The 15,588-nt window shown below is 50.1% G+C and overlaps 1 protein-coding gene across 1 annotated transcript in view; it reads left to right on the top strand.

Annotated features, from left to right (window-relative positions):
* Window positions 1-6,479: 6,479 nt before the first annotated feature.
* Window positions 6,480-15,588, top strand: part of TPST1 (tyrosylprotein sulfotransferase 1) — a 35,045-nt gene continuing 25,936 nt past the window's right edge. The window contains exon 1 of the mRNA XM_082068229.1: window positions 6,480-6,499. The gene's annotated coding sequence lies outside the window, so the exon portion shown is untranslated. The remainder of the gene's footprint in view (window positions 6,500-15,588) is intronic.

A 15,588-nucleotide genomic window follows, 5' to 3' on the forward strand; every position in this document is an offset into this window, starting at 1 on the left:
AAAAGCAGATGGAAGCTGATCACAAGTATCTTTAGCCAGCAAGGATATTTTAACAGATCTCTGAAGCTGGATGTTCCATCTTGGGAACTGCCGATTTGTTATCGCAGTGGATTTTTGCCAACATCCATTTTGTCTCCTGTCGTATGCGAATTGTACAAGATACAAGAACCCCCTTCCCTTGCTATTGTATTTAACCTTTTTATAAAAATCAATTCCAGATGGATACGTGTATTAAAGTTGTACAAACGCATTAATAGCTTGTTCAGCCTCAAGATACGCAAACTATAATTTCCCTAAAAGTGAGATGCTGAGTAACATTTGAAGGGAGCCGGGATTGTGACATCTGCGTTACAGCAAGAATCTCTTTAAAATCCACTGTCCGTGCTTGTGCAGGTGAGGAATTGCTCTGGTTTGTTTGTGTTGTGGTGTTTGCTCTCAGGTCTGCTCTTCGCAAACTAAAACTGGTTGATAGAAAGCAAATGTTGTCTTCCTGGTGCGATACCATTTTCCTGGTGTCATATACATCACAGGAAAGATCTGCCGGTCTCCCAAGGCTGCGGTTTTGTTTTTGGAACCAATCTGTTACTGAACACGGTGTATTCTGCTTGTTCTCTTGGAGGAGACAAGGTGGCACCAAGACGTGGCCTTTGGACATGAACAGTACGTGTGTGTTGGGCGCTGAAAAGCTTGATCGGTAATTTTGAGACAAAAAGGGCAGCGTCCTTGCCACTTTCTGAATATTTAAGAAGCAGATATTAGTTTTAGCTTGCTCATTTCTTATGCGTTCCTCACTTCTATTCCGTATCGCACATTTGGGTCTTGGCGGGTTGACGGCGCTGCTCACAGCTGCTCTTGGGCTCTGGGAGAAAGGGGCAACGAGCCGCCAGGATTCCTCTGCTCTTTGGTACTTTAAAGCACCTGGTGTTTCTCTTTTTGGCAATTCAAGCCCAAGAAGGCGAGCTTTCCTTCCGATTGTTTGGCAGTCCTCACCGGAGCGGTTTGGTTAGCAAGCAGCTTTGTTGTACGGGAGGAGAAGCATCGGCTGCTCCTACCTGGCTGTGCTCTGGTGCTGGGAAAGGGAAGCGGATGCACTGGGAACAGGGATCTCTGCAGGAATTTTGTGGAAGATCCAGGAAATCCCTCTGGATGAGCGGAGCAGCTTTGGTGGGGGTGAGGCTGTTGCCCATGAACTGCAGAATTCGACAAGCTCTCCTTTTCTTACAGGGAGCAAAATGCATTTTCTTTGTGTGGTGTATTTACCGGATAAGGATGTGTAGTCTCAATTAGAAAAAGCAAACCGAAAACTCTGAAAGTGTGGAGTTTTTGGTTTTCTTTTAGGCAGGGTTTCTTCTGAATCGGGTCTTGTCTTCAAACAGCTTCAAGGTACTACATGGAAATGGCTTTCAAGCCTAAGGTGTGGGTGTGCTGGAAGGGTTAAATAACATCTACAGGACGTCTCGAAGTTTAAAAGTGTTTATACAAATGTTTTTAAGGAGGTCCTGTCATAAACAGTTCTGTTGAGGACTTTTTCCTTACTAAAATCCCGATGGGCCATAGACAAGCTATTGCTTTTGAGGTCACCCAAACCGGGCTGATTTACATCGAGCCCTAAAGTAACGAACCAGCCACATCATGATACAGCGTCAGAGGTCGATGTGTGGCTGCTGTGGTCCTAGCAGAGCCCTGACGTGGAGAATAATGGAACCAGACACGTTTTTGAAACTGTCATACCTTAGAAGAAATAGAGAAATTTAACTAGAATGCAGCTTGGGATGTTAAAGCTCTTTAAAATATTTCAACAGCAGCTTGGATGCAAACAACCCCCACGGGGTTCTTCTCTAAAGAAGCCCAAAACAGCCTTTAAAACCACAAGTGATGGTTTTGTGTCCTTCCCAGAGAGAGGAAGGTCACGAAACCCCCTTTCCAAGGGGCTGCCCCGGAGGTGCAGTTTGGGGTCCAGCCGCTGTCCCCGAGGGAGCCGATGGCAGCGTTGTTTGAGTTGGAGCTGCCGGAGACGTTGACAGAGAACATATTTTCTGTTCCCACAGAAAGAAACCCTGCTCCAAAGTTTTTATTGAGCAAAAAGAAATGCTTGAGCTGAGAAAATCAGAGCTCTGGCCAAAGCACAACTCAAATGCAGTGAGCGCTTGGGAAACATTTGTTAAGCCCCGAGAACTTTGCCACGAGCGAGAGTCTCCCTGCATATGTTGCTTGAATTATTTTCCCTCCGCATTAAGGTTCTTTATTGTATTAACTGTAGTGTTTATAAAAACGCTTCGTGGGAGCACCGGGGATGCCTGGCACTGCCATCCCCGTTTGTGCTTCATTTTTCCTACAACCAGACTTGCCGTTGGGGCTTTTTCTCATGGCCACCTGCAAAACGGTGCCGATGGTGCATATTTGTGCGGCCCCCCAGGTCTGGCTGCAGCACGGCTCTGCGGAGCTGCTGAATATTGGGGTTTATTTTAGCATTTCCCTTGAATGGGGAGCGGGCTGTTCCCAGCTGATGCTGGTGGCCGCTGGTGTGGCGGTGGTGGCTTTGGTTACCTTGGCTGGGCTTTGGTGCTGAGCACAAGAGCTCGCCGTGCCGCTGGGGTTTTAAGCCCGTGTTGGCACATCCCACCCCTTGTTCTCTTTCTACCGGGCTGTGTGCAGTTCGTGCCCGGCCCCGCCGGGCTGCCGCTCGGTGCCCTGCCGAGCTGCGGAGGAAAGCTGGCAGGAAGCGCCCGGCGCTTCGCTTTTATGGGGCCAGGCAGAAACTCCATTGTTCGGCTAAAAAAAAAACAAAGAAAGAACCACCAAACCCAGCTGTTTCGTGCAGTCCTCCATCTCTCACCCCAAAAAATCCCCCCCGCTGGTCTCTCTAGGGACAGCGGGACAGCGTGGGCACGGATGCCCCATCGCTCCCCAGCCAGACGTGGCTGCAGGACGGTGACATGTGATGGGAGCCGGGGCAGCAGCGGGGCTGTGGAGCGGTGCTTTCACCGGGGATGTCAGTGTGGAGGGGACGGGGATGAGCTCAAACCATCAGTCCCAGTGGGAAACGAGTAACTGGGCACCTTCCCCCTCACTCTGGTCAGTGCTGGGCTGCTGCAGCACATCAGGGACCTGGTACCTGTATGTTTCCACAGCAGGGTGATTCCTCCCGCCGGGCTTGTTCTTCATGCACTGGCTGTTTTTATCTTCTCAAAAGCTACAGAAATAAAGCACGTGTTGGGTGCAGCTCCTGCCGTGCTCACGGTGAGGAGCCGCCGGAGGAGCAGCTTCTCGCTGGGCTCTGTCCCAACCTCAGTCTCTGCCCCCTGCAGCACTCCCCTGAATTTAAAGGTAAATATTTGCTTTACCCAGAGCTTTGCTAGCACAGAGGTTTCCATGATGGGGTCGGGGTGCTGGCGGGTGTCAGCCCATCCCCTGAGCGGGCGATGCCGCCATTAACCCAACCTGTTCCCTTGGAGATTGGGTGTGGGATCCGCAGAGCATCAGGGATGGAGAAAGACACGTTAAACATGAGATTAAACCAGAGCTGTGCCCATCTGTAGGGAAAGCTCTGCCTGTCCTCACCCTGGGGACACCACCCTGGGGACAACTCTGGGATAAACCACCCCCTTCACCCCAACCCCTCGCCCTCCGCACCAACCCCAGGGCTGTCTGGGGCGCAGAGCCAGCCCGGCTCCCCGGCCTCGTCTGTGGGTCCCTGGGGCTCCTGCATCGCGGGATGTCGGTTCAGGGGAGCAAATCCCTTTTGTTACAGACCAGATGCCGTCGGGGAAAAAGCCATCCAAAAATAGAAAGTCTGAGTTGTTGAAATGATCCAGCTCAGCGGAGAGCAGGGGGAGGTGTGCTCTCCTAGCTCTCCAACACTTTATATATGCATATATTTATATATAGTGAAAGTTCACCCCTGGAGACATGCTAAAGGCTTTTAAAAAAGCACTCTGTTGGACTGGGGAGATTGTTGCCGAGTCTTAAAAGGACCTTTGGGTTTTTTGATCCTTATGCTGCCCATGGAGGAGGGAAGAAATCAGCCGGATGAACTTGGGGTGTTTTATCAGCAGCTCTGGTTCAAGTGTCTGCCCTCGCGTTGGGCTGAGCTCTCGGTGCCTGATTCAAATTGCTGGTTTTTGTTAATTAGATGTGTTCAGTTATCTGGCTGTTAGGGAATAGCGATGCACGGTGAGCTCTGAAATGTGGGTGCACACAAAACAGGTGGGTTTTGGGGGAAACGTGCACGATAAGCACCTTGATGCCTCTGCAAGTGGCATCCCTGTCCCCATCCCAATGCATCAGGCACTCGGTGTCCCTTGTCCCGTGGGAGAAGCTGCCACACCAGGTTCACCATCTCAGGCACTTGGCTGAGCCTGTTTCCCCATCCCAGGCCAGCTCTGGACCAGCCCCTTCCCGGCCTCACCAGCCGCAGCAGAAAACTTAAAGCTGCTGCTGTATTATGTTAAGAAATGGTTACTTTTTTTATATATATACTCTTCAAGTTCATCCGCAAAGTGTTTTCTTTTCCCTTTTGTATTATTCACCGATTTCCTTAGAAAACGCCACAACCAGGCAGGGCTGGAGGTTTCCTCAGGGTGCAGAAGCAGGGAAAAGGAAGCGCAAAAACCACCCACGGAACCCAACAGGATCCAGCCGCCTCTTCCCAGCAGGTTTGCTCCTTCAAAGCCCATAAAGCTCCCCGAACGCTGTTGCTGCCAGCTGCCCACGCTGCGGCCTCCGTGGGCGGCTGGGGCTGGAAATGGGCCGCTTCGGGCCAATTTAAACATTTTCCCTTTTCCTGTGCAACGTCCTGCCCCAGGCGTGGGTTCAGCACAAAGTTGCCTCTTTCCCAGCCCCATGGGGCTGCGCCGAGGGGGACGGGACCCCCTGTCCGTGTGTCACTGGGACCCCAGCGGTTGAAGAAACCAGAGGAGGTGGCTCAAGCACCATTTGGGCTGGAAATGGCCCCAAAATGCTCCTCTTGCTCCAAAAAGCTGGCGGAGAGCGGCCACAGGGGCTTCCACCCAGCTGCTGGGGTGGCCATGGGCTTGGTTCATGATTGCTCTCCTGTTTTAATATTGCAGGGAAAGATGAAGACTTGAATTTGCCTTTTCTGGGAGGAAACTGATGTGGCATTTGGCAAGGCTTGTGATGACTTTATAGCAGAAGTTGTGGTTAATTCATCAAGCCAGCTGCGGGTCGTGGTGATACACACAGCTCCCGGGGTCCAGCACAAGCCGGTGACAGGGACATTCCCCCCAACCCTGCAGTGCTTTTGGTGTCAGTGCGTAACTCATCCCTGCGCAGTGATGAGCAGTGTGCAAGTGTCTAATATTATTCCGACAAAATACAATTTATCCCATTCAGCTTTATTGCACGGAGTGACGTGCTTTGCCCTGCAGATGTGGGTGCAGGAGCCGGGGGTGCTCAGACAGGGCTCTGTGCACGTAAGGATGCGCAGTTGCTGCTTTCTGACATATTTTCCTTGTGCACAAATGCTTGGAGTGGCTCAAAAGGTGAATCCAGCCCCAAATTGCCCTGACTGTCAGTGTGTGTAGGAAGAACTGCCCAGGGCACTGCAGGTGGCATCTGTGGTTCTGCACTGACCCTGGCTGGCCCGGCTCACTTCACCAGCATCTTGTTGTGCTCCATCACATCAACGGAGACCGAGGTCTGACTGTGGATTCCAGCTCATCTCTAGTGCACAGTTCACCGAGAAAGCCTGTGATTCACTCCAAAACCTATGTTTGACCCTACAAACGCTGCTTGTTCATGATTTAACTTCCAAAAGTTGCTGCTTCGTTTTGAGTTCTTCCAGCCCTTTTCTCTGCTTTCCTGCAGCTCCCAGAGCTGGAGCCGTCCCTCCAGTGCCAGCCGAGCTGGTTGGATCAGGCCAGGAGCGGCAGCTCTGAAGACAATCATCAATATTGTGAGAGTGGTGATGAAGTGGGGAGCTGGCGGGAGGGGAGGGAGGGACGGCAGGAGGCTGCAGATTCTGCATTTTTTTGCTGGGGCCTCAGCAGAGCCCAATAGTTAATCATTAAAATATGCTTATATGTAACTAATCTCTGCAGGACAATGAACTGAGAAATAATTTAACGCAATTTAAATGGGTCATAGTAGTCACTAGAATAAGCGTGGCTCGAGCCAATGGGAGCCATCAGGCTCCTATAAAAGCGGGTGGGGAAGAAATAGCAGCTGGTGGGGAGAGATCACCGAGGACCCGATGCGTGTCCTGAGCTGCCTCTTGACGTGCGGAGATCCTCCCGATCTGCCTGAAATCAGGCTCCAGCAACAGGCTGAGCCCTTCTCCAAATATCGGTGATCCCATCTCCAAATATCGGTGATCCCTTCTCCAAATATTGGTGATCCCGTCTGCAAATATTGGTGATCCCGTCTCCAAATACTGGTGATCCGTTTGGCGGTCGGTGGCTGCGGTGGGAAGGACGGGGTCTGCCCGGAGCCGCTCGGCGCTGCCCATGGGGACCAGAATCACCTGTTTGAGTCTCAAAAGGTGAAATTCGGCAGTGCCGTGAGTCGGGGCTGCGTTGCTCGGGCTGGGGGCGATCGGGATGCTCTTCCACAAGGTGGGTGGTACCTGGGGCAGTGGCTGGTTTTGGTGAAACCTCCTTTGGGGTGGCGGTTTTGGCGATGTGAAGGTGTTGGTGACGTTATCACGGTGTAATCCTGCTGGGACATGCAGCGCTGAGTGGGCGCTGCCGCCGGGGTTTTGCAGCAGCTCTATAAGGGGAGAAAATGAATGGAAATGGATTTTAGTGGACTTTGATCAGCCTGTGAGAGGGATGATATCGGCTGGGCGCTTCGTGAGCTGGCCCTGATGGCTCAGCGCTTGGCTCCCAGCCTTCCCAGCACCACGTTCCGGCTTTATCCCTGGTGTCATTTTGGGACCGATGAGCACAGCTGAGACCCTCCAGCACAGCCCTGACCATGGTGAGAATATATCTGCTGCAGAGAGCAGTGACACTGAGCTCTCTGCCAGCCTTGTTCCCTGCCTTAAAATACCCCAAAGAGGTTTTAAGTGCAGTTATTTGTAGCTCCGTGGCACAGACATTCACTCCTGTGGCGACATGCGCCGCTCCCCTTGCTATCAGTCCTTAGATAAGCAATAAATCCCAGCATCTCCAGACATCAGTTTCATCCCGCTACTTGCTTTTTCTCCAGTCTTTTAGCCTAATGGTATTCAATCTCTCTCTCTCTTTGTGACTTTTCTGTCTTTTGTCCAACATTAAGTCATATACAGTTGATTTATACCAAACCCCACGTTACATGAAATCAACTTTCGGTTCCCTTTGACCTGCTTGCAAATAAGCAAACGGGTGCGAGGACTTTCAGAGGTAATCGTGGCTGCGCCAGCCAGCTGCTCTCCCATCCAGAAAATAAAGAGCACAGCCTGTTTCCTGTTAAATTTTGCTGGTCGCGTTGGTTTACATTGTTTGTCTCATGTTTTATGGCTTCCAAGCTGATGTTACGTTAAGCTGGCTGGAGTTTAGGCAAAAAATCAAATGCAGGCACTGGCAGCCTTCCCCAAACACATTCATGAGGGTTGATCGCATAGTCACATTTTCTTAGTCACTGGAGGAGAAATAGCGGAGCTGCCTTGCTTGTGTCCCGTTGCGTTGATGCTGGTGAAAAGCACTTGTTGGATGATTTTGGACATTCAAACCATGGGTGGGTGTTGCTGCAGCCACCAGAGCGGTGGTTTGGTGGCCGTGGGGTGTCTCCTGTCTTTATCTTGACCCACAAGCTCTTTTTTTACAGCATATCGTCTCCCCTGTGCTGTTAAGGGGAGGGAGAGAGTGGCTGGGTGGGCCCCCAGCAGCCAGCCAAGGCCACCCCACCGAAAACACCGACCAGGGCAGAAATTCTCATATATATGTATGTAGAAACATAGAATATCTCAAGTTGGAAGGGATCCATGAGGATCATTGAGTCCAACTCCCTGCGCCTCGCAGGACTACCTAAAACTAAACCATATGACTGAGAGCATTGTCCAGATGCTCCTTGAACTCTGACAGTTTTGATGCTGTGACCATTTCCCCGGGGGGCCTGTTCCAGTACATGAATGTGCATTATATCTATATCTATATCTGTATCTGTATCTATCTATCTCTATATCTATCTATCTATCTCTATCTCTATCTCTATCTCTATCTATCTCTATCATCTATATCATCTATATCATCTATATCTATCTACCTATAGAAATAAATGCATTTTAGGATTAATGTCTCACATCCTTGCACAGGGTAGTTCATGGGGGCTCTGCAGATAAACAGGACCATGTATTGCTGGTGCCAGCGGCTGCAGGTTGGTGCTTTACCACGGTCGGTGGGGAGAACAGATCTGCCTTTCACCCCAGGTTGGCGTGGGGAGGATTTTCATATGGACACGGCTGATTTGAGGGGTTACATTGCAGGTCTGGGTCCCCGATGGTTTGCTGCCATCGTTGCTGCCTCTCATCACGTCTGTGCAATGAGCTGGGGATATACCCACCAAAAAAATTAAACCAAACAAAACCGTTTTCCATCCACCCTGGGTTAGGCAGAGGCTGTTTGCAGAGCCAGGCTGGGATTTCTTTCCAAAGGAACCCAAAGTATTTGGAATCGAAAGCCCTGATCTAAGGGTAAAAGCTTCTCGCCGGCCACATGAGTGAAGCAAGTTTCTTGTTTCATTTTACAAGCGTCAGCAGCACGTTGGCTGGAGTTCTGCCTCTTCTGCTCTGCTTCTGGTGGAGAAAGTCTCATTTTTCCTCAGGAAAATGAGAAATAGGATATTCCTATAGGATAGGATGTAGGAGAACAAGCAGAAGTTAATGTCAGGGATGACACCTACGGAATTCAGCAGGTTCCTATGGCAATAGGTGGAGGCATTTAGCATTTGCTGTTAATCATCTCTTTGTGTGTGTGTGTACGAGGAAATGACGGAGAAGCCGCGGGGGGTGTTGGATGCAGGATGGGCTGAGGCTCCTGATTTTGCTGTTTCTGTTCCCATCGCAGTCTGGAAAACCAGCATATTGATGGCTGCTCTTTTTCATTGATTTCAAAGTGCTATTGCAGGAAGATGGGTTTATTGTTTGCCTCTGCTGGTGCAATTTTGGTTTTCTTAAGAAAAAAGAAAAGAGGCTGTTTCTTATTGTGCCCCAGGTTTTTCGCATAAAGGCGCAGAAGCTTGGTAGATGATTTCTTTGCTGTGTTTTATTATTCTCCGTGCTGCTTTTTTAATTTAACATCTGTTTTATGGTTGAGGGGGATGTTATCCGGTGGTTAGAGCAGAGGACAGGGAGCAAGGAGGTCTGGATTTCGTCGCTTGTCTACAGTTAATTTATAGTTTCATACAGGCCATTTTTTGTTGGGCGCAGGTTTCAAATGTCTTCACACCCTCGAGTTCTCAGTTGGGTCCCACCGCTCCCATCACCTCTCTAACGAAGGTACCTCCTCTATTTTCAATTAGGGCCATTCCCCTCCCTGTAGCAAACCCATCAGCGTCTCCACGAGCTCATATCAAGCATTACAGGCCGCGTTCTGTTTCAAAAGGCCACCGTAAAAATAAATTATTGATGGAAACCAAACAAGAAGAGGGAGCTCCTGAAGGTCCTGCTCATCCTTCCCCTATTTACTGTTCTTCCAGACTTTGGCCCAGGGGCTCAGGCTTCACCCGTTTCACAATGTTGCCTCGCTCAAGACCTGAAGATACAACCTTGGGAATAAATAAATGGGTCTAAACCAAGGGTTTTCAAGCAACACCCCAGGCTGAGCTGTTCAGCCGCTGCAAAGTGGGGAAAAAACACCACCAGGGTAGGGTGCTGGATCCAGCAAAGGAGCCTGTCCCCAACAGCAATGGGATTTTGTTTATTATTTATTGTTATTTATGATTTGCCCTCCTCATCTCCCCCCAGGAAAGGTGCCAAACCGCAGCGGCTGAACCAACAGTTGCCCGTGATGAGCAGAAAGCGATGGGGCCACATGGCCTGTGGAGGGAGAATTAAGGTTTAAATTCAGTTCCTTTTAGCTGACAAATCAAGCTCAACCGTAAAGGAGGCAGAGCATGATGAAAATACTGCAAGTCTGGAATAAAAAACCATGGTGGGGATGGGATTTAAATTCTGTCTTGTCTCACCTTTAATAGTGTGAATTTTGACACCACTTGTAAGCAGCTCAAAGAAAAGGGCTGCACTGTGTATGATCTCATTAGCAGCATTAATGGTGTTCCTTCAGAGCTTTAGGTAATATTTAAAGTATTTACACTTCTATAGCTGCTTGCAAGCTGGCAGCTGACACAGGGACCCGCTCACTCCCGTTGTACAGTCGCCGCTTTCAAAACGCCCGCGCCTTGTGCGTGAGAGAGATGCCAACGTGTTTAGACAATGGGATATATTTGCTTTCAAAACCGCTGCGATGGCAAGAGCCAAGTTCTGTGCTGGCCGTCCTGCTCCGGAGTAACTCATCCCACCGGCGGTGTCACTGCTGTCTCATTGTCACCATCACAACCGGGGGGTTTGAAATCCTTTGATCTGATGCAAGCAGGGCTCTGTGTCTTTGGCCTGAAGGGGTTTTTTGTTTTGTCTTTAAACGCTGGGGTTTGTGAATTGCTCTTTCACCTCCCTGTGCTGTTTTCCAGACACAGATGAGATCATTTCTTGTATCCCCGGCTTTATAAATAAGCTAATGGATATTTAGCTCATTAAGTGGCCGACACATGAGCGGACTTAATCCTGCAAACCGCTGGGTACTTTGCGGCATTTAAACTTCACGGGACAAGTCCCACAAGACTTATCCCTGTCCCGTTGGCATTGCTGGGCTGCCAGCCCTGCTTTCCCAGGCAGATGCCCATGAATATGATGGAGAACCGTGCCAGGGCCACGCTGTGCGGATACAGGGGCTCTGAGCATCGCTCCTCGCTGGTTTGTGAAAAACAGACCCAGCTTAGCCAGTCTCTGTGATATCAGGGGGAGTTTATTCTATTTTTTTAGGGAACCCTAAAGGAGAAGAAGGAATTAGGCAATGGCTCATTCTCAGATGTTCCCGTGCTGGCGATGTGCGCTCTGTGTACGTCTGTTGTGCCACATAGGCAGCTGTCTGCAAGCCAAGAACACGGGAAGATGCCTATAAATGTAAAAGGGGAGGGTATTCACTCCTGCTTTCTGACTGGAAAAATAGCTCCTTCTGTATTTCTTGGATGGCTAGAACTGCCTACCGGCTGGAAAAACCCAAGGGCTGTGCACCTCCGGAGGCTCCTACAGCTGGGGAAAAAATCTCCCGGTGAAATAAATACATATGATGCCTAAAACGCTTTGCCTGTGAGAGCAGGGACGGGGACTGCGCGGGGACATTCCTAGTCTGTAATTATTTCTCCAGGCACGTGGAAAGATCAGTTCTCGGCTGTCACATTTATAAAGCAGCAGACACGAGATCAGACGGAGACGGGGGAATATGGAGCTGTTTATCACAAAGCACTGCTTTCCAGGGTGCGCTTTATTAGCAGCCAAACAAGAACTTTAGGGCCTGGAGATTTGCAGGATTGTTAAGAAGATTCACTAGAGATTCTGGCATTTAAAGGATGGCATCTACTTCCTAAAGATCCTTCCCAATTAAATGCGTTAGCACATCCTTCTGTGAGCAATAACCAAGTATTTATACCTTAAGCAGGTGGAGGAATTGGAATAAGGGTGAGAAAAAGAACCCCAAACAAACCCACAGCAGCTCCGCTTGCAGCCGTCTCTCCACACACGGGAGGATTTTCCTCTCCCGTTAGAGAGGAGCGACCAGGCTGTGCTAACAGGGAGGGCATGGGGATTAACCCCCAATTTGGACACGAGAGGAAAACTTCGACACAAGAGGGAAACTTTTCACAATGAGAACAATCAGCCATTGGAATAATCTCCCCAGGGAAGCGGTGGATTCCCAAACGTTGGACACATGGAAGATTCAGCTGGGCCAGCTTGTCTAGAACGTGCTTTTGCCAAGAAAGGTTGGACCAGATGATCATTGTGGTGCCTTCCCACCTGGTATTCTATGATGCCATGAGCCTGAGCCATGTGAGACCTGGGGGATCATCACCTGTGAACCTGGGGCAAAGCCGGGGGTAGAGGAGCGATGCTTTCTGGTTATGCACAAGGATGATGCTGTGCGTGCAGGTTAGGTGGATCCCTGGGCTGGCAGCTGAGGATTTTTGCTGGCAAACACTGAGAATGGCACCTTTCTGGTCCCGCAGTGATTCCCACAGCTTGATTTTGCTGGCTTTGGCTATGAAATACAAATTATGTGGCTATTGAGAATGCCCAGGGTGCCCCAGCCCATCGGTGCTTGTGCCACATCTGCTCCGGCGTCCCCTGGGGTAAATTCTGCACTGCCAAGGGCAGACTTTTCACCGCTGGCACGATCGATACACGAGGCAGCCGGGCCAGCAAAATAATATCAGTAGCAGAGAAAAGCAATAAAAATGAGTGTGCCTCTGGGAGCCGCGGAGAGAGACATCAGCATCCTTCCAAGTTAAACAGCGTCCTCGCTGGGTTTGCAGCTGACAGGTTCGCTCTGCTCGTGAGACAGACCGCGGTAAGTGCGAGGCAAGATTCTGGGTGCAGAAACATCCATTCAGCAGAAACATCTTATTCTCCTGCTGTGAGGGGACACAGGGGAATGTCATCAGCTTAATGTCCTGTGGGGCCTGTTTTCCCTAAACTCAGAGCCTCATGAACACAGTCCTTGGATATTCTCCTCCGGGGATCATAAGTCTTCCCTGAACATCCAGGCTGGGTTGGTTTTTTGGATCAGTCTGTACTTACTGGGATCCATTTGCGGTGCTGGGTGCCAGCTGTCCCCATTGCTCCCTGTCCTGCTGTGATTTGCATCCACGAGTGGGTTATTCCCATCCCCTCTCTGCGTCTGGGCCCAAGATAGATCAGGGCATCTCAGAGGCCAGGGATGCAGAGGTGGACACTGCCCCAGGGCTTGAGGTTTGTGTTGGTTTGACTGCCCACAGGTCATTTTGTCATCAGGTGTTAGGTCCATCCTTTTTCCCCTAGTCAGAGGGCAGTTTGTTGGTATCCATAAAGGCAGGGATAACAGGATTGACTTAAGCTTGTCTTTGACACAAAGCCAACTAAGCACTTAAGCCTTAAGCAGGGCTGCTCGGTGCTCCAGGCTGGGAGATGAGACAGCCCAGGGGCTTGGGATTTCAGAATTACTTCTACCCAAAGGCCAAATGAATTTCCCAGATGCTGAAATCCAACCCAGTTGCTTTGTGCTTTATCATATCAGCACCCTCCAAATTCCACTGTTGTCTCAGTTCATTCCTTTAGGAGAGGTAGAGGGAAGATTTTTCGAGGCAGAAAAGCTGAGTTGGAATCAAAGCCACAAGCACCAACCCTCCTCCATCTGCCTCTCAGCGCAGGAGCGATCCTCCCTGTGCGAGACAGCCAGCGAAAAGGCGGGTTGTGCAATCGCTGCCGAGGCATTCGAGGAAAAAGAATAATATTTAACAGTTCTGGCGAGAACATGCCTAAGCCAGCAAGCACAGCTCTCCTTGCTCTGGGCTGCGGAATGAGCTGGGCAGAGCCAGAGGGAAATTCTTTACATTCTTCGGATTGGGAAGGTGGAATTAAGGTAAAAGACTCCTGGATGAGGGCCAGGATATCTGGACCAGCAAGCTTTCTGTCGCTTTTGAAGACCACACTTGAATTGTATTTGGGACTGCTTTTGGAGTGGAGCTGGTGTCAGGAAAGCATTGTATTGGAAGTCCATGGAGGGAAAACAAAATAAAGACCCATTATTGTCCCTGAATGTACCAGGGGCTCACAGCGGTCAGGGCGATGTGCTGGGGACTTTGCTTGCTCGTGCGCTGGCCCAGCAACTTGTGTGATGTGGTAGGAAAGATGCTGCTTGGTACAAGGTAAATCAGCACGACCTGTCTCTGCTGCTGGATCTGTGACCGTTTGTGTCCCCTGCGGCTGTGCAGGAGGCTCCTGGCTCCTCCAGCATGTCCTGGACCGCTGGTGTACCCCCGACCCAACACATGAAGGGTTGGTCTCTCCAGGCAATGAGGTCCAGCTTGGTCTCTGCCATAGAAGTGGTTTGGAGGAAAAGTTTGGTTTATGTTATGGCTCACATTTGGAAATAACAGGTAAAAAAAAAATGAATGTAGGCTTCTAAGTAACACCATGTGTGTGGCTGAGCCCCTGGTGAGGAGGAATTATTTCCCAGCTTTAAGGTGGAAAATGGAGCAAATTCTGGCCATCCAGAGTTACAGAAAATATAACTGTGAAATGCTGAGCAATTAAGTGCTCTCACTTCTCATAGTGTTTATCCACCGGCAACAGCAACTTCACAGCTGAGAGTTAAGCTCTGTCTGTACCGAGACTTTGAGTGATGCAATATTTGATGGGTTATTTGATCCGCAGCTCCCAGACGAGCGCTGATTAAAGAAGGGCCCAGCATGGGGCAGCCGCTATGTACAGTAGCTCCGTCTGCTTTGTACAGCAGCGTTTCCCTTGGAGAGCAGCATTTTTTCCCCCCTGGAGGCACTGTTTGATTGCCACAGATTGGAAGCTTTTAAAAGGGACAATCTGTGTGAGTCACAGTTAAAGCCATAAAAGAAAAACCAATAAAGCAATCTGAAAAGTGCTGTTTAATGGATCGAGGCAAACTTACTGGAAACAGGATACAGGCTGTTTCATCTTTAAATCGTTAGTTCAAATCCAGCTGCAATCGGGAGCATATGACATTTATTTTTTATTTATTGACAGTCAATAGCTGTCAGAGAAAAGAAATTTGAAAGGAATTTTACCACCTGAAAGGAGCTGCTGGTTTCTCTGCACTCCAGCAGCTCCCTGGGCACATCTGAAAGCCTTACAGGCATTAGGTGTGCTTAAAACTCAGTCCTTACAGGGCAAAGCTTTTCCCACCGTGAAAATACTTGCCACTGCCTTGAACATTACGTATCTGCTCGCGTGGCTGCCTTAGCTTAATTTTCTTAACAAATAAAATGTGCATGAGCTGCCCGCTGCACCATGTTCGCCCCACTCAATAGCGATGCTTCTCTATCACTTTGGAGAAGCAGGAGGCAGAACGGTCCCGATCGGCTCTCTGGGCAGCGCTGGCAGCGAGCGTCGGCTCATCGGTGCCGGTGGAAACCGTGTCCTGACAGGCTGGTAAAAGTTTTATGACATGCGCTTTGCAAGGGCTATGGAAACGAGGTAATGGGCTGTGATTAATTCTTGCATCCTGACGGTATCGCTGTCAGCTCAGGCACCGCCGCTCAGCGCCCCGTGGGGCTGGATGACGGCAAAGCCAGCTGGTTTATCAGCCCAGCCACGCAGGATTTGTTCCATCTCTCCGGGAGACAGGACGGTGAGTCAGACCTGACTTGCAGGCTTTTGGGATTAAAAGGGGATGTTCCCATCCCACCATCCAACAAGGTGGTTCCCATCCTTTTTATACCAAGGACTTGCTGCTGGTGCTGTTGCCAGCCGAGCCCTCACTGGGGCTGGTGGCACCGAATCCGAGGTGACTGTTGTTACCTGCCAGCCCCGTGCTGCAGCAGTGACAGCAGAGGGGACGTCCTGGATGCAGGAGGGGTTGGGAAGCA

The sequence above is a fragment of the Streptopelia decaocto genome (assembly GCF_964273445.1).
Source record: "Streptopelia decaocto genome assembly, chromosome: 18".
Lineage (NCBI taxonomy): Eukaryota > Metazoa > Chordata > Aves > Columbiformes > Columbidae > Streptopelia > Streptopelia decaocto.